The sequence below is a fragment of the Suricata suricatta genome, chromosome 5 (assembly GCF_006229205.1).
Source record: "Suricata suricatta isolate VVHF042 chromosome 5, meerkat_22Aug2017_6uvM2_HiC, whole genome shotgun sequence".
Lineage (NCBI taxonomy): Eukaryota > Metazoa > Chordata > Mammalia > Carnivora > Herpestidae > Suricata > Suricata suricatta.
In genome coordinates, this window is record NC_043704.1 from 43653512 (window position 1) to 43674365 (window position 20854).

The 20854-nt window shown below is 36.2% G+C and overlaps 1 long non-coding RNA gene and 1 pseudogene across 2 annotated transcripts in view; one reads left to right on the forward strand and one right to left on the reverse strand.

The window, feature by feature from the left end:
- Positions 1-20854, reverse strand: part of LOC115292620 — a 77172-nt gene that overhangs the window by 29490 nt on the left and 26828 nt on the right. The window contains exons 4-6 of one of the 2 annotated variants that reach the window (XR_003909066.1): positions 19202-19264; positions 8403-8448; positions 7831-8166 (exon numbers count right to left, since the gene is read on the reverse strand). This is a non-coding gene — a long non-coding RNA (uncharacterized LOC115292620). Of the gene's footprint in view, positions 1-7830; positions 8167-8402; positions 8449-19201; positions 19265-20854 lie in introns of those variants that run through there. The other variant, XR_003909067.1, reaches the window with a different exon arrangement.
- Positions 1455-1851, forward strand: LOC115292619 (annotated as a pseudogene).

Consider the following 20854-nt stretch of genomic DNA (forward strand, 5'->3'; position numbering starts at 1 on the left):
AACCTTTATTATTCTGATCACCATATTCTTTTTTTTTAATGTTTTTATTTATTTTTGAGAGAGAGAGAGAGTGAGAGAGAGACAGCGTGAGCAGGGAAGGGTCAGAGAGAGAGGAGTTACAGGATCTAAAGACAGGCTCCAGGCTCTGAGCTAGCTGTCAGCACAGAGCCTGACTCAGGGCTTGAACCCACGAACCGTGAGATCATGACCTGAGCCAAAATCAGAGGTTTAACCGACTGAACCACCCAGGTGCCCCTTGGTCACCATATTCTAAAAACACAATGCTTAGAATTGAATATAATACTTGAATCATGGGTGATTAACAAAAATCATTAATACACACTTGTTTTTGCAATTAGATCTTGTATAAATGGGTCTTAGAATATGATAGACATTTTAACGGCTGTCTAACGTTGTTGGCTTGTTCGGCTTAGAGTAAATTAAACTTCAAACCTTAGTGAAATGCATGTTTCAGATGCTATAGCCATATATACTCTTTACTTCCAAACAACAGGTTCTTTGTTAGAATTCCAGTTATACAAATTGCTATAGGGAACAATTTTGTTCTTGAAATTTAATCAGGTAAAGCTGTAAACATATCAAAGTGCAGAAACTGCTGTCATTTTAATGTGATTTGTTTGCTACAATTTTTCATGCACATGGAAGCATAATTGGGAAATATGTCTGTATTCTGTATGAACAGCAATCTGTTATCAAAATAAAGGGATATATAAAGATTGTTTTTAATGCAGTAGATAGTACACAGAGTCTCTACAATCTCTGGATGTGGGGCTTATCTATAAAAAATTTGCTAAAATTTTTTAAACATAATTGAGAAATTTTTAGTATAAGACCAGGGAATAAAACAAAACAAAATAAATTAAAAAACACACACACACAGCAGAAAGGATAGTCAAAGTAAAACAAAAAGAGGGTTGCAAGTTTTAATTTTTAAAATTTTCTACACCATTAAAAGAAGCAAAACTAAAACAGAGTAATGTGATGAGGGAAACATTATTGCTTTCAGAATTGAGTTGTAGAGAGAATTCCACTAGAAGAGCCTACACGTTTGTCTTATTTACCATTGTATAAATAATGTATAGTAAATTGGCATATAATAGATACTTAAGAAATATTTAGAGAGAAAGTAACTAAAACATGAATAATGAATAGATGAATGATAAATGGAAAGTTCTATTTATTTTGTGAAAACCTATCTGTTATAATTTTTTAATGCTTATTTATTTTGAGACAGAGAGAGAGAGATCAGAGGAGGGACAGAGAGAGAAGGAAAGAGAGAGAGAATCCCAAGCAGAATCTGCACTTGAACACACAAAACATGAGGTCATGACCTGAACCAAAATCAAGAGTCAGAGGCTTAACCGACTGAGCCACCAAGGCACCCCTAAAATAAATTGATATCTGAAGGTCTTTTGGTGCAGTGCAGGGTTGCCATGACTGGGCTGCAGCAGCTCTGAGGGCAGGAGGAGGTGTGCTCCCTGGTGAAAAATTTGGAGCAAGAGAATGTCCATAAGATGAAGGGCCTCATGTTCCAGTGCAGCACCAGCCATTGTGAGGACAGCAGGGCTTCCACTGCAGCTGATGCACCAGTTCATTGAGCACTGACATTTGCCTCTGGTGACCAGTGCATTGGATAAACTCCAGGACCACCTGGCCCTGTGCACCATGCATTGCAATGACAATGCCAAAGATTCAATAGATGGGGGAAGTAAAGAACTTCAGGTGAAATGGCAGCTGGAGAGTTGTGCGACTCAGTGTGTGGATGACCACATGTACCTCATCCCAACCATGACCAAGAAGATGGAGTCTCTCCTGTCTATTTGGAAATAGAAGTCTTTGCAATTGGCCATCAGAGCTGAGAGCAGGAATTTTAAAAGTGAAATAGAAGTTTTGGTCTTTTAAGTGAAATTTGATGCAACATGTTAGAGGCATGTGCCACTTGCCTCTGGATACTGGTTCCTTTGTTTCACTAGAAAGTGAAATGGAAAAATCTTCTGCTAAAATTTGGGTCAGATATTCCACAGGAGAGTTTTTGATGGCTTCAATTTCACATGTCTGTCTTGGTACAGGGATCTCCCTTGTACCAAGCCAGAGCCCTCCAAGGTACCAGATTCTTCTTAGTATACAGGCACCAACAAGCTGGCAGTTTCCTCTAACCTGCCTATTATCTGGCGGAGTGTGAGCAGAGGTGTTTCTGTTTGTTGCCAACCTCTTGTTTACCAGAAGGACCACTAATTCATTTTCCATAAGCTGTGAAATAAAATCCACAAGGTCACTAATTTAGGAAGAAAAAAATGTTTTCTGGGTCTTTGTTCTACTTTGGTTTTGTTTTATATACAAGGGCATGAAGTTAATTTAAGATGTGGAGCTGGGAGAGGTAATTTGGATAAGAACTTGAACAATTCCTTGTGGATATCTGTTTCTGCCTATCAAGGTGTTGATATGCATTTCTAGAAATATGCATTACATCTTTCAGCTAGGGGACCCTGTAGAAACCGGAGAGGCGATGTTACGCTGGGTGTGGGAAGCTGACCTTCCCTCTCACTGTTGCCATCATGGTTCCTGAGGCTATCTGTAGCAGAGTGACAGGAAAGTCTTGCAATAACATCCTCCCTTGAAGAGAAAGCGGGGTTTGATTACACTACATGCCATTATCCAATAATGAACACTGATGGAGGACCTGTTGCCTTCTTAGTTAAGAGGTTATTAAGTACTAGATTTGGACAGTCCAGAGTGGAATAAAAGCCTAAACTCATCATTGCTTACTTAGCCCACTCAAACAACAGAGCTCTCCTGCATCAACCCCTTGGCAACAAGAAGGTCAAAGAAGAAGAAGTAAGCAGCTCAGGAGTGAGCTTTGATTCCTTTAAATAAAAAGAGGAGAAACTCCCTCATTACCAAATGCCACTTTTGCTTAGGTCTTCTGTAGCAGTTGGGGGCCTGTCTGAGCTCTAGCACCCTATAATTTTGAGATGGACCTTGTTGTCTTCTTAGTAACTTACTACTTGAAATGACAATATAGCCTTTATTGGGTGTTTCAAGGCTGTGATAGATTTTTTAGTGATTTGATATTTTTAAATATAGTTTAGTTTTTCATCCAAAAAAAGGGGCCGAGGGTATGGGATATTTCTTTCATCTCCTTGCCTGTTTCATGCCCCACAGACAACCTTATTTCTACTATTAGCAATTATTGTTGCCAGGTCATGGACCTTCTATAAATAAAACCAGAAAGTGATGACTTTGCCTAGCTTCTTTTGCACCTGCATTTTGGAGATTAAATAATGTTTAATCTCATAAAAATATGAGCTTAAAATTCTAAAATAGATAGAAAATAAAATAGGATGTGCTCTTTTCCCACACAATATCCTGAGAGACCTTCCTCTCCTTTCTGCCTAGTACTTGCTAGAAAAATCACCAGGGAGAAATTCTAGGAACCCTGAAGGATGGTATGGAGAGAAACCCACTTTTCATGCCATTAGACTTAGATGAACAAGGCATGTATCTTTGTTTTGTGAAACCCTTGAGATTTTGGAGTTGTTTGTTGACTAACGTATAAGTAGAAAGTAGATGTCCTATTTACTGCCACTGTAAGCATAAAATACAAATTAAAAATAAGAAGCTTAATTCTCTCTACTGAAAATAAGGGAAGAGACAGCCTTTCCTTAGAGCATTGACTTTAGAAAACTTGACAATAGTGAATTCTTATCTGTCTCTTTGAAATATTTGCAAATATTTTAAAAGCTAAAAATGCTACTTGTGACCTTTATGACCCACAAATGTCTCTTTCAACAAGCAGGGAGCCATGTCCTTGGAATGTAATCATCAACAAGGACAGGGACCCTATCTTCCAGTTTCGGTGGGAGAATAGGAACCTGATTTTTATGGCATCTTTTTCCAAGTTGCAGAACTACCTCATGTCAGAAAGATAGGAGAAATTTATTTTTCCTTTGGATAAAGCCAGTTAACACAGGTAGTCCCCACAATTAGAAGAAGATATTAGGATAAACTATGCATGACAAATGATGCTGGCAAGTCTTCTGACATGAGGACTTGTTTATCTTGAGAACATGTATGTAAAACGGTGTGTGCTTGCTTGGCTCTTTGAAAGGGTAAGATATCTTTCTGGTTTGCAAAATCTTAGCAAATTCCTTGTGATGTACATTCTGGTGTAATGTTTATGCAATAATGAAATTGTTGTATCTCTCTTCTATCTTTGTGCAGAGGTTTTATGGGCTGAGAGATTTTTTTAAATTATATTTTCCCAACAATTCTGGTAATGAAAACAGGATGTTTGGAAGTTCCTGAACTGAACATTGCAGCTGATGGTCTGTGGCCACACAATAGTCAGGTAAGTGGCCATGAATTATACAGTTTTCCCCTCCAGCTCTCCACTCTTTTGGAATACTAGCTATACCACCACACTCTCTCAGTTCAAGATTTTACTATTGAAATAGCATGAATAATATAGGCTCTAAAATGCCATTAAGATCATATGGTTGGAAACTATGAAAATGCAAGAATATTGCCTATAGCTCTTTCTCTTTAAAAGCTAATATTTTTGTCATGTTTTGAATGGCTGTATAAAATTTGGTTCTTTAATGGTACAAGAACAGTTCTTTGATTTGGCTAAATTAATGTATTTTCTGGGATTCTTGCATTGCATCCCAAACAAATTAATTATTTTAATTAATAATATTAATTAATTAATAATTATGATTACAGTATTTCAAAATATTGAAAAAGAGAAGAAATGTGAGACTTAAAGCCACTTCCCCTTTGTCAGGCTTTTTCTTCTTTCTCTACTCTTACTTTCCTTCATTCCCTTTGTATCTCTTTGTCCTTCCTTGCCTCAAGGTAACTCCTTAAAGAAGGTGATGATTTTTTGAATAAGTAGTTCCCTCATTAGTGGATTTCCCTGCAAAAAGTAATAAGGGCACAATTTCTTTACTGGTTAATGACTCACCTGCTCAGCTTGATAACAGTTTTGTATATCTTATACCTTAGCACTGAGTCCTTTTCATATTCTAGCCCAGATTCTACCTTCAAGAGTCCCTTATCATTCATGCACTGTGTTAGCTAGGAAAGCAGACTTAATGAAGAGACATGATTGGAGGATAATAGAGAATATAGTGAAAACCTATGACTCCCCTATATAACCAGCTGGATGGAAAGTAGCAGCACCAGTCACTGGGAAAAAGGCAGGCACACAAGCTATTAAATGGATGAATGCCAGCATGGGAAGAAAAATAAATGCCACATAATTTACATTTTTCTTGTCTCAATGCCAGAAAAACAAGCCCTTCCTATTTGGAGTGACAGACTGATGGCATTGTGTATCCAGAACTCCTATTTTTTCACTTTCAGTTGGTGTTGGTGTGTGTTTTTAGGTCTGAACTGAGTCTCTTGAAAGCAGCACAATAATGGGTCATGGTGTTTTAATCCATTCTGGCACACCTTGTCATTTGATTGGAGAATTTAGACCACTTACATTTAAAATAACTATTTATAGGTATGAAGTTATTGCCATTTTGTTAATGTTTTGTTTTTGTAGTTCTGTTTCTTTTTCCCTTGCTCTCTTTCCTTATGATTGATGATTTTCTTAAGTGTTATGCTTGGCTTTCTTTCTCTTTATTTTTTGTGTATTTATTATAGGTGTTGGGTTTGTGGTTAACATGGGGTTCATCTATAGCAGCCTAAGCATATAGCAATCTATATTAAGTTGATAGTTACTTCAGTTCAAACACATTTTAGAAGAGATTTTTTTTTTTTACTTCCAACTCCATATTTTAGGTATATAAAGTCATAGTTTATATCTTTTGGTCCACAATTTTCTTTTTAATTATGGTCTTTTCTTTTCCCCATAAAGAAGTCCCTTTCACATTTCTTATAAGGTCTGTTAATAGGTGATAAATACTCTTAACTTTTGTTTGTGAAACATTTTATCTATCAATTCTGAATAGTAACAATATTATCAGTAAAATATTCTTTATTGTAGAACTTTATATCAGAACTTTGAATAAATCATGCCATTCCCTTCTGGCCTGCAAAGATTCTGCTGAAAAATCAGCTGATAGCTATATGGAGTTTCCTTTACATAACTTCTTCTTCTCCCTTGCTGCCACTAAAATTCTCTATCTTTAAGCTTTGGCATTTTAATTATTATGTGTGTGTTGTGCACCTCCTTGGGTTCATCTGAGTTGGAAATCTCTGTGCTACCTGAGCCTGGATATCAGTTTCCTTTCCCAGAGTAGGAAAATCTTCAGCTATTATTTAATAAGTTTTCTTTTTTCTCTCTCCTCATTCTGGTCCCCTATAATATGAATATTTGTTTGCTCAAGATTCTCCAAAACAAGCCTTTAACCTATCCTCATTTTTAAAAAATCCATTGTTCTTTTTGCTCTTCATCTTAGGAGCTTTCCATCACCGCGTCTTCTAGACAGAACCCATTCATCTGCATCCACTAATCTCTTGTTGCTTCCCTCTGGTGTATATTTGATTTCAATTATTGTAGTCTTCAACTCTGATTGGTTCTAACTATATTTTCTATCTCTTGTTGAAGTTCTGAGTTCATCCACTTTTTTTCTCTCCAGTCTCATGGACATCTTTATGATCATTACTTTAAAGTCTTTATCAGGCATATTGTTTATCTCTGTTTCATTTAGTTCATTTTCTGAGCTTTTGTCTTGTTCTTTCGTTTGGAGCACATTCCTCTGTCTCATTTTGCTTGACCTCCTGTGTTTCTATGAATTAGGCACAATAGTTACTTCTAAACTTGAAGGAGTGATCTTGTGTATTGTCTTTCACTTTGTGTTCTGTGTGTGCCTGGAAACTGCAGTTTGAGCTGTGGCTGGCATGGACTGGGGATACTGGGGCACTTGTACTAGGGCCTACCTTAGTGGGATGGCCAGAGCTAAAGTGGGCATGGGTGGGGGTAGTCCTGGGGATCTCCACACAGAGGACACATGGCAGGACTGAAAAAAGCTGAATACAACCCAGGGAGTACAAGGGCTTTTTGCACAAAGCGACCCTGGAAGTATAGCTAAAACTGAAGTGGGCATGGGCCGTGGAAGTCACTGAGCTCTCTGCACAGAGGGCATCCTGTCAGGATGGCTGACACTGAAAAAGGTGCAAGTTGGGAAAATCTGGGGCTCTATGCACAGAGAGCTTTAGGCACAGAGGGCGTCCTGGCAGGATAGTTGAAGTGAGCATAAGCCTGGTATCCCAGGACTCTGCACAGAGAGTGACCTTGGCAGAACTGCTGAAGCCAAACTGAGTATAAGCTGGGGTGTGTCAGGGTGCCCAGTACAGGAGGTGCCCTGGCAGGGTAACTGGAGTTAAGGCCAGCATGGCCCATGGCATCCCAGGGTGCAGGCTGGGGCAGCTACAACCGAGGCAAGGTGCTGACTGGGGGTGCCCACCCCTGATATTCCCGTCCATGCTAGCAAGGGGGAGAGGGAACATCGTCTGAGGTGCTCACCAGCCCTCCAGCATAGAGCTCCAGCAACTCCCCCACCATTTGGCAGAGTTCTAGGGCTACTTCCTTTATATTCCAGTTCTGTCTTTAAACCATGGACTTTTTTTTTTTTTTCTGTGTCCCAGTACATCTGGGGCTTGCATGGGCTTGGAGTCTGGGCTTGCGGAGGCAGCAGGCCAGCTATGGTGTCCAGACCCTATTCTTGTCTGTGCAACCAAGGTGGAGGGGGAATGTAAACTGTGGTGCTTGCCAGCCCCTTGAACCCAGAGAGAATTCCAGTAGCTCTCCCACCACTGGCAGGGTTTTCAGAGCTGGTTCCTTTATGCTCTAGTTGCTTTTTGAAACCATGGCTTTTTCCCCCATGTCTCAGAGCAAACAGTCTGTTTGGATTGGCTCTGTATTACCCCTCCCCACTGTAGCTTGCTGCCTCAGGCTGGGCATTCCCTTTGCCGTACTTGTCCTTATCTCTTTGCCGTACTCTGTGTGGTCTCTCTACATTTCATTGTACAGAAGCTGTTGTCAGCCCTCAGGTCTTCAGGAATCAGTACTTTATAAATAGGTGTACATTTAGTGTGTCCATGGAGGAGGTGACTTCAGGGTCTTCCGATGTCCTCATTTGGGGGCCAGAACCCATAATTTCAATATTGTTGTGTCTCAGGGGAATAGGGAAGCTTAAGGAAAGGGAAAGAGATGGGTAAACAAATGGTGTTGGAACCATCTGAAAACACACATTTATGAAGTTTGCAGTCTTTGGGGTTTCTGGTACCCCAAAACAATTATAATAGTAAGATCACAGGTCACCGTAACAAACATAATAATACATTTGAGATATCTTAAGAATTATCAGAATGTGATACAGAAACAATATATGTACATGCTATTGGAAAAATAATAGCAATAGACTTACTCAGTGCAGAATTGCCATAAACCTTTAGTTTTTTTTTAAAAAGTACCTGAAAAACACAATGAGGCAAAGTACAATAATATGAAGTATGTTTGAATAGGTTACTGAATAAAATTAACATCGAGGCCATGTGACACATGGACATGTGTGCAAGAGTGTGGAGAACAAAAGTCTCTTATATATGAAAAAATACCCATAATGTAAGTGGAAAGAATAAAGAATGTTAACGTGTTTCAACCATCAATGTAATAACTGAGGCACCTACACATTACCAATTATTTTAGTTATACCATATTTGGCAAAGTGATTATTAATCTTATAAAGATTTATTTTTATAATGAAGTCTGGTGATATTACCTTAAATCAAGTAATGGAATTTAATATCAAGTATATTACAAAATGACCTTACTAGACCTTACTAGAGTGATGAACTGAAAGTGACATAACATTTTTATCGTACTCTTGACAAATTGTGTTCACTCTGAACAAACAGATAATCAAGCAAATTCAAATAAGTGAAGAGAATTAAGAAGAACAAATTTCCAGTTATATAATATATAAAAAATAGGGATATTAGTCAATTATGTTATGATAACGTTGTATGGTGACAGATAATACTACATTTATCACTGTGAGCATTTTGTAATGTGCATAATTGTCGATTACTATGCTATACACCTGAAACTAATATAATACTTTATGCTAACTAAAATACAAAATTGTTTAAAAAATTTTAACTTGTGAGACATATTAAAAACACACACATAAACCTGAGTTCTTTAAGATACAAATAATGGAAAAGACAAAACGACAAGAACACAGCTCTATTTTAAAGGAGTAAAGAAAAGAGACTAAGGGCTATTAAAAGAGATCAAGGAGATCAAAGGGGAAAAAAGAGAAAAATTACCACTAAATGTCATGTGTGGTCCTTGGTTGGATTGAAAAACAATCATCACAAGGTATTAAATATATTATTGAGTCAAAAGGAAAAAAGTAATATAACTGGTTATTAGGTAAATTTATTGTTTTAAATGAAAGTCCTTTAATGTATTGAAGTAGATGAATGTTTCTTTTTTGAAATACATATTGCATTAACTGAGTGACATCACTATGTTTACAGTATTTTCCCTTTTAATTATTCATTTCCTTTGATCTCTTTTCCCACTATTTCATTTTATCCTCACTTCTCAATTTTTTAAGTATAATTAATATACAGTGTTATATTAATTTCAGGTGTATGACATACTGATCCAAGAATTGTGTACATTACTCAGTGCTCACCATGGTAAGCCTAGTCACCATCTGGCATCAGACAAAGTTACTGAAATATTATTGGCCATATTTCCTATACAGTACTTTTGACCCTGTAACCTATTTATTTTATAATTGGAAGTTTGTACCTCCTCATGCCCTTTATCTATTTTGCCATCCCCTCCTCAAGTCCCCTCAGGCAATCACAAACTTGATCTCTGTATTTGGGTCTATTTTGAGATTCTTCATATAAGTGAAATCCTATGTTGTTTATCTTTCCACAATTTTACCTAGGTCCATCATGTTGCAAATGGCAAGATCTCAATAGACATAGGAGTGGGTATGCCTTTTTAAATTCCTGTTTTTGTTTTCTTTGGGTAAATATCCTGTAGTGGAATTACTGGATCAAATGGTAATTCTAGTTTTATTTTTTTGTTGAGAAACCTCCACATTGTATTCCGAAGTAGTTGCATCAACTTGCCTTCTCACTAAAAGTGCACAGAGGTTCCTTTCTCTTCACAACTTTGCTAATGCATCTTACTTCTCTTTTTGCTTATAGTCCTTCTGACAGGTATGAGGTGATATCTGATTTTGTCTTGATTTTCATTCCCTGATGCTTAGTGATGTTAACATCTTTTCATGTGTCTGTTGGTCATCTGTGTTCCTTTGAAAAATGTCTGTTCAGGTTCTCTGCCCTTTTTTAAACCACATTGGTATGTCTGCCTATTTTTTATTAATTTTTGGTGTTGAGTTTTATAAATTCTTAATATGTTATATATATATGAATCCTTTATTAGATATATTATTTGCAAATATCTACTCCCATTCAGTGAGTTTCCTTTTTGTTTGTTACCTTTGTTGTGAAAAATTTTTGTTATAGTGCACTCGCAATAGTATATTTTTGCTTTCATTTCCCTTGCTTGAGGAGACGTCTCCATAAATACGTTGCTAAGACTGATATCCAAAAGATTGCTATGTTTTCTTGTAAAGGTCTTATGGTTTCAGGTATCAAATTTAGGTCTTTCATTCTTTTTGAGTTTGTTTTTATATGTGGTATAAGAAAGCAATCCAGTCATTCTTTTGCAGGTAGCTGATTTTCTTTAGCACATTTAATAGGCTGTCTTTTCCTCATGGTATATTCTTGCCACTTTTGCTGCAGATTAATTGACCATGTAAGTGTGGCTTTATTTATGGGCTTGCTATCCTGTTTGATTGATTTTTGTGTCTATACTTGTATTAGTACAAAACAATCCTCTTTTGATTACTACAGCTTTGTAGTACAGCTTGAAACCTGAAATTGTGATGCCTCTGGCTTTGTTCTTCTTTCTCAAGATTTCCTGACTGTTCAAGGTGTTTAGTGATTCCAACAAATTTTAGGATTCTGTCTTCTAGTGCTGTGTAAAATTCTATTGGTATTTTGATGGGGGTTGTATCGAATTTGTAAATTGCTTTGTGTACCGTAGACAGTTCAACACTATCATTCTTTTCTGATCTATGGGTATGGTATATATTTCCGTTTGTGTCCTCTTCAGTTTATTTCATCAGCGTCATGGTTTTCAGAGTTTAGGTTTTTTACCTCAATTAAATTTATCTTAGGTATTTTATTATTTTTGATGAAGTTGTAAATGGGATTTTCTTATTTTCTCTATTATTTCATTGTTGGTGTGTAAAAATGCAACAGATTTTAATAGTAGTTTTCTATCCTGAACCTTTGTTAAATTTATTTATCAGTTCCAATAGTTTTTAAGTGAAGTTTTCTAAATATATATATAGTATCATGATCTGCAAATAATAACAATTTTACTTCTTCCTAATTAATTTGGATGCCTTTATTTTTTGTTCTTGTCTGATTCCTGTGGCTACAACTTCTAGTATTCTATTGAATAATAGTGGAAAGAGTGGACATTATTGTCTTATTTCTGACCTTAGTAAAAAAGCTTTCCATTTTTACCACTGAATATAATGTTAGATGTGGGATTTTCATATGTGGCCTTTATTATGTTGAAGTATGTTTTGTCTAAATTCACTTTGTCAAGAGTTATCATAAACAGATGATACATTTGAACATATTTGTTCACTTAATACTTATGAACATTTTGTCAAAAAAAGTTTGCATCGAGATTTTTTTAATCCTTTCTCTTGTTATTTTGATGTAACATATGAATTGATTGGCAAATATTAAACTACACTTGGATCCCTGTAATAAATCTTACTTGATTATGGTGAGTGATTTTTTAATGTATTATTGAATAGTTTAAGATTTTGTTGAGGATTTTGCATTTGTGCTCATCAGATATATTCTTGCAGTGTCTTTGGTTTTGGTAACAAGATAATGCTGGTCTTGTAGAATGAATTTGAAAGTTTTCCTTCCCCTTACATATTTTATTTTTTATTTATTTTTATTTCTTTAAGTAATCTCTACACCCAATGTGGAACTCAAACTCATGACCCTGAGATCAAGAGTCGTATGATCAACCAACTGAGCCAGGCAGGAATCCCTCTTATATTTTTTGGAATGGTTTGAGAAAAATAGGTATTAACTCTTCTTTAAATATTTGGTAGAATTCATTAATAAATTTCTGGACTTTTATTGGTTGGGAATTTATTACTGATTCAATTTGTTACTAGTAATCAGTCTATTCAAATTTTCTAATTCTTTCTGACTTAGTTAACAGAGACTGTGTGTTTCTTAGGGAATTTATCCATTTATTCTAGTTTGTCCAATATGTTGGCATATAATTTTTCATAATTATATTGTACTTTGATATCAGCTATTTTTCTTCACTTCTGATATGTATTTAGTCCTTTTTTTCTTGTTTACTCTAAAGGTTTATCAGTTTTGTTTATATTTTCAAAGGACCAACTCTTGGTTTCAGTAATCTTTTTTATGTCTCTATTTATATCTGCTCTAATCCTTATTATTTCTCTCTCTCTCTCTCTCCCAGAGAGAAATACTTTATTCTTGTTTTTTTTAGATCCATTGGTGGAAAGGTAGGTTGTTTGATATTTTTCCTTTTCCTTGGATAAGTCTGCATTATTGTAAGCTTCCATCTTAGAAGTGCTTTTGCTACGTTCCAAAGATTTTCAATCATTGTATTTTCATGTTCATTTGCCCCAATGTATTGTTTATGTCCTCTTTGTGTCCTTGGTCGACCCATTGGTTGTTTAGCAGCATGTTGTTTAGCCACTACAATGGGGTTTTCCAGGTTTTATTTTTCTTGTAATTGATTTTTAGTTATACCATTATATGGATGGAAAAGATGCTTGATATAATGTCAATCATCTTAAATTTATTGAGACTTGATTTGTGGCTCTACATGTGATCTATCCTGGAGAATGTTCCATGTGAACTTGAAAAGAATATGCATTTTGCTGTTTTGAGGGAGAATGTTCTATTCATATCGGTTAAGTAATTTGTTAAGTCTAAAGCGTTGTTCAAAGACACTTTCTGTATTGATTTCTTTGTCTGGATGATCTATTCATTAATATAAGTGAGTATTACACTCCACTACTATAATATAATTGACTATTATATTACTGTCAATTTCTCCCTTTGTGTCTGTTAATAATTGTTTATGTATTTAGGTGCTTCTGTGTTGGGTAAATAGATATTTACCATTGTTATTTCCTTTTGTTGGATTGATCCCTTTAGGGTTGGTTATATGGTCCACTTTGGCTTTTATTACAGACTTTGTTTTAAAGTCAATTTTTTTTTCTAATATAAGTATTGCTAGCCTTACCTTTTTTTTTTCATTTCTAATTTTATGGTCTGTTTTTCACCCTTTTACTTTCACTTTGTGTCTTCAGGTCTAAAGTGAGTCTCTTCTAAATTCCATATAAATGGGTCTTGCTTTTTTTTAATTCAACCAGTAATCCTGTATCTTTTTTTAAAAAAGAAATTGAAGCATTGAATATTTTTTTTTTAATTTGAGAGAGAGAGACGGGGAGGGGCAGAGAGAGGGAGAGAGAGAATCCCAAGCAGGCTCTGTGCTATCAGCATAGAGCCCATGAACTGTGAGATCATGACTTGAGCCAAAATAGTTAGACACTCAACCAACTGAGCCACCTAGCCACCTCCACCTTGTGTCTTTTGATTGGAGCATTTAGTCCACTTACATTTAAAGGAATTATTAAGAGTTATAAACTTAATTGCCATTTTGTTCATAGTTTTATAGTTGTCTTTGCAGTTCTTCTCTGTTCCTTTCTCTCCCTTGCACCCTTCTCTTGTGGTTTGATGGCTTTCTTTAATGTAATTCCTAAAGTCCTTTTCTTATGTGTTTGGGTTTATCTATTGTAGTTCTGAAATCTGTGGTTACTAGCAGTCTTTATGTTAACGGTCATTTAAGTTGAAAAACATTCTGAAAATACTAAAGTTTTACTCTCTCCTTCCCATTTTATGTATATAATATCATATTTTAGATCTTTTTAGTTTAGATATGTCTTGACTAATATTTGGAGAGGAGATACAACTGATTTTACTACTTTTGTTTTTAAACATCTATACTGGTCTTATACATGATTAATCTAGCACCTTTACTATGTTTGCTTTTACCTGTGAAACATTTTCCTTTCACAATTTTCTGCTAGTTATGACCTTTTCCACTTAAAGGATTCCCTTGATTGTAAGACTGGTTAGTGGTGATAAACTCTTCAGTTTGGGAAACTCATTTCTTTTTCTATTCTGAATGATAATCTTGTCAGGTAGTGTATTCTGGGTCATAGGTTTTATCCTGTAAGTACTTTGCAGGTCACAAGGGAGTGGTGTGATATAGTCAAAGTTTCTGCAAAATCAGTCAATAGTCTTCTGGGGTTTCCCTTATCTATAACTATTCTCATTTGCTGCTTTTAAAATTCTCAAAAAGTAATGATAGAGAATTTTATTTTTTTATTTTTTGTTTTTATTGTATGGATTTCCTTTTGGTTCATCTTGGCAGGGGCTCTCTTTGCTTCCTGGACCTAGATGTCTGTTTCCTTCCCCAGGTAATGTGAATTTTCAAGCTTTTTTCCCTTAAATAAGTTTCCTGCTCCTTTCTCTTTTTTTCTGGGACCCCAATAATGTGAATTTCATATGCTTGATAATGTCATTAATTTCCCTTAATCTGTACTCATTTCTTATTCTTTTCTCTTTTTCTGTTCAGCTTGGTTACTTTCCATTACCCTGTTCTGATACTCTAATCTACTTTTGATTCTCTCTACTGTATTTTTTATTCTAGTTATTGAATATTTCAGCTCTTGCTGGTTCTTTTTAATATTTTTAAAGTCTTTGTTGAAGTTCTGAGTTTATCCACTCTTTTTTTCAGTGAGTATCTTATGACCATTGATTTGAATTCTTTATGAAGCTTTTGCTATGAATTTTGTCTTGTTCTTTCATTTGGGCATATTCCTCTATCTCCTCATTTTGTTTAAATTTCTGTTTCCCTGTATTAGGTAGGTCAGCTATGTCTCCTGGTGTTGAAAGTCATGCCCTTTTGTAAAGAGTTTCTGTGGTGTCCTGCCACATAATCCCCCTTGGTCTCCGGAATCGGACATCCCTGGCTTCTCTCCCGTGTGGACTGCATGTGTCCTACCCTTATGCCTGAGCTGTGATTGCCTTCAGTCCAGCTGACTGCAGTGAGCTGCTTTGCCTGCTGAGGGCACAGTGGACAGGGTTTGATTCCCACTTTGTTGAGACACATGAAGCTGTGTGTGGGTTGTTTGTGGGGCCAGTGGCCATCCTCGGTGTCTGCCCTTAGCCTCCTGCCTCAGCTGCTGGAGGATCAAAGAGCAGGGTTTGCTCCCAGTGTGGCCACCTGAGAGGCTTTCATGGGCGGGCATGACCTAGTTGTATTCAGTTAGTTTCTCTGCCACAGCTGCAGTACATTGCAGAGTGTAGCTTGCTTTCGGCACAGCCAGCTAAGAGGCTGGGTTGCTGGAACTATGGGTACGCTAGTGTGTAAGGTCAGTTTTCAACATCTCCAGAGCAGCAATGAGTTTGCAAAGGCACCACTCCCTGCTAGGTTTGCCTGTGGGGTGTGGCAAAACAGGAGCCACATTGGAGGGACATGTGTGGAGGTGAGAGGGTTGGATATGGTCGGTCCATAGCAGAACACAGCACTTACAGGGTAGGTAGAGAGTGTTGGTGCTGGCTCCTGCAGACATCCAGCCTCTCTAGGCTGATGGAGCAGAAGAGAAAAAACACCCACCAGCACTTTTGTTCCCTGATAAATCTTCCGAAGATTCCTGCCCCTCCAGCAGCTGAAATTAGCCAATAAATCTCCTTTGGGATATACCTAGGTACTTTTCAAACTGCTACTTCTGTGCTTGTCGTGGGTGGGGTTATTCCTTATGCTGGTTCTTTAAGGCAGGTACTCAGTTTTTTATTGTCCTCTGCCTCTCCCAGCTTTAAACCCACTGACTTGTTAGGTTCCGAAAGTTAGGTCCCACAAGTTTTAAAGCTAAATGTATGGTACGTATCTTCCCAGTGCAGGTCCCCAGGGGAGGTGCCTAGCACTAGAGCTTATTCTTTGTTTCTCCATGATTGTGATGTCCCTCCCATTTGCAGTTAGTCCCTCCAGGGGTTTGATTTCCCATCAAGTCTCTGCCCCACCTCCCTTTTCCAGTGTGGTCTCTTCCCTAGGACTCATTGTGGAAGATCTGTCTTCAGGTCATTTTTAGACTTAATTGTATAGATGTAGCTGTTACTTGAATGTGTCTGTGGAATGAGGTGACCTCGGGATGTTCCTATGCTGCCATCTTCCCCATGTTCATCATCCTGTTTACAATCTCTACTGATTTAACCAAAAAGAAGAATATATCTATAAGGAGAGCTATATTTAGAGAGAAAGAGGATAAAAATGTAGTCAACGTTAAGAACAGATTTATCAAGGAAAAGGTATACATGTGGGTTCTTATTTTAATGTTTTCATCTTTTCTATAATTTTTTTAAAAATTTAAATCAAAAGGTGAGAAGACTAAACCAAATAACAAAAAATGAGAGACAAAAGATTATAATTAACTTTTGATTATTTCATTAACTGGGAAATTATAGAGTCCCTTGACTTAATTTTGATAATCTTGGGAAATTATAAAATGCATGCTATTGTTTATCTTTCAGGTGTGTTTTCTACGAAGTACATTTTAATTGATTTGAAATACATATAAACTTCCAAAGGAATAAAAGCACAAGAACATCTACGCCCAGGTGATTGGAATATTTCTTTTAGAGTTTTTAAGTAAATAATTAGTTACATAATTAAGAAGAAAAAATTTACTTTTTAGCTGAGAGAGACATCATCTTTAATCTCTCTGATCTTGCCTAAATAGAAAGTAGGTGTTTTATAAACTGGTATTATGAAATAACTTGGGAGTTTTTTTTCAATCCTTCTATTATATATTTATTCAGTTTGAATAAATGCTAATGTTTATTTTTGGAAAAATTAGTGGTGGGAAGTTTATGGAAATAATACTATGATATATGATAATTTCATCATAATCATGTAAATTTTCTCTTAGGCTATGGTAAATTATTAAAGTTACATAACTTTACTGAATTAAGGGTTCATTCTTAGTGGAAAACAAACATGATTCCACAGTAAAAACTTTGGCTTTTCAGATACATATTCTCTATGCATATTAACTGATACAGGTTGTATATGTATTCTTGCTCTCATTTTTTCACTGTAAAATTAATATAGGTTTCTTAATGTTACAAAAGTCATGTTTTGCGTTCTTATACAAGGATTTCTAAAATGTTAATGCTATTATGTGATTATCTTCACTTTGTATATGCAGGTGTGTGTAGCTTTTATCACAAGAAAAAATGACAAACAATTTAAAATTATTCTTCTCTTATTTTTCCTAAAGATGAGGATATGTCCATATAAGCAGAATTAAAGCAGAAATTAAAATACCTTTTTTAAAAAGATAGTTTATCTCTAAATTACTAATGCTTATTAAAATAAGTTGACATATCTTTGGAGACTTGATATTGCACATAAGTTTTTATGAAGAACGTGTAGATTACTATGAAGACTAAATATAGTAATTAAGAGATAAACTTCAATAACCTAAATATATAAATTTGGCACCAAGAATTTGGAAAATCTACTTAAAGTACTTAAAATTTGGTATACTTCTCAGATAATCCAACCAAGCACTGCCATAATAAAGGCCGAACATGAATTTTGGGCTGAGTGGACCTCAAATATAGTGAAGACGGCTGTTTCTGTGAACATATTCCTTAGTGTAGTATGTGCATGTGTTGAGAGACTACTATAATGCAGTGGTAATTAGTAAGAGGAAGCAGTCAGAAAGTTGGAATTCTATACTTAGAAATCAGTCCTACATCTAGCCAACGAGAGGTTTTGAGATCTTGATCCTGGGCACATGTAACCAATTTAAAGAGATGATCAATTGTGCCAGTATATACACATTCTTCTTCTCCAAAACAGTTTGTGATCAAACTGCTAGATAGCAGAATGGAATATACAGAGTTCAAACATAGATGTATATTAATTTTATACTTAAAATATACTTAATAGAAATATACATATATATTTCTATGTGCTTATATAATGATATGTAAACATACATACATATAATGTTCACTCAAACAGCAATCAAAATGAGGTCTTAGACATTATTGGTATTTTTTCATGACCAAAGCAACACAGGGGAAACTAGGGAGAGATACCAGTCAAGCACCTAAGTGGATATGTTTACTGTGTGTGCATGTGCACATATTTATTGCTGCTGCTGCTGATATTTAGGCAGACTCCTGTTCCTTCTCTGTGACATGAGCCCCAATGCTTATTATACCTCTTATGCTCTAAGCTTCCTTTAGCAGGAGTGTGAGAGAAGGTGGCTAAAAAGATGTGTTGGTCATAGGGTATAAGTTCGAGAAAAACTCCCAACAGTGATCTTACTAGGTTGACAATGTAGGGGAGCCGAATTTGGCACCCTAAAATCTTTCCTTAGCATAAGGGTTATTTTAGGTTGGTTGTTTTTTAAGAAACTGCACACACAGGAGAAGCTCTGAAAATCAAATAGAAGTTACCCTTTTGTAAGAGAGCATTTACATGTGTAAGGCAAATCTATCTGTAAGGGTAACTCACTGTGCCAAGAATATGGGAATAATTTAAAATCTTTAGAAATGTATGAATGGTGAAGATAACAACTTAAATCTGCACAACAAACTTACTTTTGTTTATTGTGCTTTTCTTGGTAATTTCTTATAACTGGCTCTCTACTCCCAACAACCTCTTGGGTATCTAGCCAAAAATGATATTAAAGGTGTTGGCTTTGACCATTTCAGAGGTACTCAGTTTATCTGGGTCTGTCTGCTATATACATACTACTTAACTTTTGATTTTCTCCTGCTAATCTGCCTTATATCAACTTAACTATTAGCTCGAAGAAACTAGAAAGGAAGAAAAGAAAATTTTTCTGCCCCTGAAGATGGTAACCATGAAGGGACAAACCTCACTGGCTGGATACTGCTCACTTCACAGCTGCTGGCTGCTGAGAGATTCTATGACCCCTGACAAAAGCTACCAGAAGGTAAGAATTTTTACCTTGTCAGGTCTTCTGGATCTCTGCCTTCAAGATCTGAGAGTGGTAAGATTCCTTTTCTTTGTCTAAATTTAGGTTTGCAGAAGAAAATATTTGTGGAATTAGTTCCTTGGGTATATAGGGACTTTGGTAAAAGTTTGTTATGCCTACTCATTTTCTATTGATCATTTTCCTCCCAGAGATGTTATTCTCTCTTGTCCTCTTGTTCCATATCTTGCGAATTTGCCCTCTGGTCTCTACGGACCGGAGGGTGCTGGAGTGGCACACATCTGGTGCTCAGCCAAGTAGGTTGCGCTCAACAGCCTAGGCTTGCAGTTGGCCGCTTATGTTTCTGATTGTGCCAGCCTTCAGGGGCGTTTGTCATAAGAGATCCTGGCCCATAAGGGGCCTTTGTCATTTCAACTTTTGTTATTTTGTTGGTGCTAGAAAAGTCCGATTTAGTAACCACTGGCCAGTATCAGGTGTCAGCAGATCTGTGACTGGAGGCATCTCATGGGAAACCAGACGTTGTTTGCACTATGCCATTCTTACCCCCTGTCACAATAAAATATTTTCCCTGGGAGTAAACTTTCTGTACCTTGTGAGGGCTGCATCTCTTAATCCTCTCTTTGGGGGTGCTTCGTGCACCCATGGGTAAGACATAAAAAGTTGGATTCGTTTGAGTTACTAGTAAGATTAATAGATCCTACTCCTCTGTAACCAGACAGTAGATATTCTGAATTTAAAAAAAAATTCTATGTTGAAAAATAAAAGTTTTATAGAGTTCTCATCCTTAACAAGCCCAAATTAAAAAGTAGACACAAAGAAGTATAAAGGTGAGCCTTAGGGACTCCTTTAACAAAAAAAAAAAAGGACAGAAATTAAACTCTATATCCAGTGTAAATTCCCCCTTTTTTGAATTCCAAAGAATTAAATATGTCACCTTCTGGTACACATGCCTGATTTATAAGAACTGCAGTCAGAAATCTGTAAATATCTACAAAAATGGCAAAATCATACTAAGTTTGTTTAGTGTCCTGGCAACTTGACTTGATACCTGTCGGGGTGGGAGGGGGCTCCAAAATAAGGCCAGACAAAAATGTTAATTGCAACCTATATGTGGCTAGATATTTCCCAACAGAAAATGTAAGTTAAACTTCATTTTGGTGAGAGTCCCCCCAAACCACTGCCAGCCCTCAGGGGAATTAGAACCTAGAATTACAATGGCCATTATAAGGAATGTCCCAACTAGATAAGATTATTTTAAGAAGTGAATTAAAGACATGTGCTTTCAAATCAAACTACGTATTTAATTGGTATGCAGATGCCTCCAAAGATTTTCAAACTGCCAAAATAGCTTTGTTGAAGGATTTATTGTAAGAGGCTAATTAACAAATTAAAGTTGTGAGAGGCACGTAAAACAAAAGCATGTAAAGGTGATGTAATTCCTAGTGCTCCCTTCTATCCTTTATTTGAGGACTCATTCTAGTAATCCTTTGTCTGAATTTCTTTTCCACACTGAATAGACAAACAGATACCTTTCAAAATTAAACCACCCAAGGCTACAGTCAGTTCTCTTCAGATATCTTTTGCTCCTTGGTCAAAAGCCAAAGTTAAAGGCCATAGTTAAAGAATTTCTTAAATTCAGGGAGGATTCTCAAAAGGTTTTGTAAATG